This window comes from Echinops telfairi, unplaced genomic scaffold, assembly GCF_000313985.2.
Source record: "Echinops telfairi isolate 266 unplaced genomic scaffold, ASM31398v2 ScPeMD7_5868;HRSCAF=6743_0, whole genome shotgun sequence".
NCBI lineage: Eukaryota > Metazoa > Chordata > Mammalia > Afrosoricida > Tenrecidae > Echinops > Echinops telfairi.
Window position 1 is genome coordinate 6,763,980 of NW_022109767.1, and position 2,329 is coordinate 6,766,308.

A 2,329-nucleotide genomic window follows, 5' to 3' on the forward strand; every position below is an offset into this window, starting at 1 on the left:
AAATTCTAAAAATACAGAAATTCCATTTTATATTTACATAGGTTCTGACAAATGAACATAGTGTCCCCTCTCTCTTTCTGGTGGATGAATCTGAGTCCATTGTTGCAACAATTGTGACAATTCACCGCATTGAGGGTTTTTCTTGTCTTGACTTGCCTTCTCCTGTACCCAGCAGGATGCCCTTTCCTAGTACCCGGTCTTTCCCACAGACGTGCCCGAGGCAAGAGAGTCCAAGTCTTGCCATTGTTCTTTCCAAGGAACATTCTGGTTGTGCAAGTATTTAGTCTCAGGCTGATTTGTTTGTCCTTTTGTCATTCCACAGTCTAGTCCATATTCGGAGCCAACACCACAAGATGAACTTTCCTGAATCCCTGTGCTATTTAATCGAGAGGAAGGAGAGCTCCAAAAGAAAAGAAAAGAAAAATCATGGTAGACTCCTCACCAACCCTGCTCACTCACTGCCATTGAGCTGCTGTGGACTCATCGTGACCCTATCAGACAGAGCAGAACTGCCCCTGTGAGTTTCTGAGGCTGCAACTCTTTATGACTTTAGAAAGCCCTATCTTTCTCGCAAGCATCCGTTGGTGGTTTCGAACCGCCAACTTAACAGATCACAGTCTGACTCATAACCACGAGGCCACAATCCTGGCTAATTGTAGACAGACTTAATTTTAGAAAGATTATGGTACATAAGCATTAGGAGAAATTTGCACCAGTTACCTACGTAGCATAATCTTTATATGAATAACCTAAAGTATTTGGTTATTTATGTAAAATAAGTTTCTATATATGAGATACTAAGAGATGATCCAAATAATTTAAGACTTTTACTTTCTGTGGAGTGTTAACTCTTATTGATAAGGGCTTTGGGTTTTTTTTGTACCCTTTAAGTCCATTGATTCTTCTATTTATCATTCAAGGAATGTTGCTACAGAAAAGAAGTAAAGCAAAATTAGCCAAGCTAATTGAGCATCAAGTATAATTGACCATTAAGTATAAATTTCCCTTTATAATCCAACTTGTCCCAGACTTAAATTACTGGATTGCTTTATTGATGAACCCAAGAGATAATTCATCACTAAGTATTTAAGCCAATAATAGAAAGTCCCATACAACAAAGACCGTAGACTTTATTAGTTTTGCAGACTCTCCAGACTGGACACAGCATATCTAAGCAAATCAATAGACACATTCAATCAGGCCCCTCAGAACCTATAATGGGGGAGCCATTGTTTAGGTAGCATTGAGGTGTTATTTACTAAAAAGACCCAAACCAAACCCACTGCCATCAAGTCAATTCCAGCTCATCGGGACATTATAGGGTGCGGTCGAACTGCCTCCATGAGCGTCTGAAACTGTAACTCTTTATGTGAGTAGAAAGCCTCATCTTTCTCCCACAGAATGTCTGGTCGTTTCTAACTGCTGACCTTGCAATTGGCAACCTACAAGTCTGAATGTCTTAAGGCAAAACTCAACATTGACGATCTTTCTAGTGGTATCACCTTGGGCAAGTTCATGAACTTCATGGAGGTTGACTTTCCCCCTCTGTAAAGGCAGGTCCTAATAGTGCTCACTTCATGGGGTGAATTAATGGAGTTCGTACACACCATGCTTTAGAAAAACACCTGGCAGCTAGGGAGCTGACAGTGTAGCATAGCGTCGTATGCACAGCGCCTGCCTGTCCCTGCAGTGTCCCTGTTCTCTGTTCCCCTCACTGTAGCCAGTAAAAGCCATTACCATGAAGGCAATGCCAACTCATTGCCACCCCACCTGTGTCAGCGAGGCCTCTGCTCCATGGAGTATTTAATGGCTTGGTTTTCACAAATAGGTCAGCAGGCCTGTGTCTCCAAAGTATCTCAGGGTGAATTTGAACCTCCATCCTTTTGGCCAGTGGCCAAACTTGCTAACCATCTACAGTACCACTCAGGGACTCCAGTTTGGCTTTAGGGTAGCAAAAGTCACTCCGACTCTCTTTCCTCCGTGTCTCCATCTTTAGGTGTAAGGCCATTTAAGCTGTTCAGAGTTCACCAGACAAATGGGAAGTAGCTGTCTGCTTTCCACTTACCTTTGAGACATTATGAGCCTTTCACTCAGTAATTGGAATAGAAAGTCCACTGAGCCATCTTGCCCCAACTTCTCAATTATCAACTGTCTGGATAGTCAACATTTTGCATTGACTGACCAAACAAGCTCCCTGTCATCAAGGCAATGCTGACTGACAGCAACCTACCCTGTGAGTTTCCAAGACTGTAACTGTTGATGGGAGTAGAAAGCCCAGTCTTTCTCCTGCCCGGCTGCTGGTGGTTTCAAACTGCCGACCATGTCGATC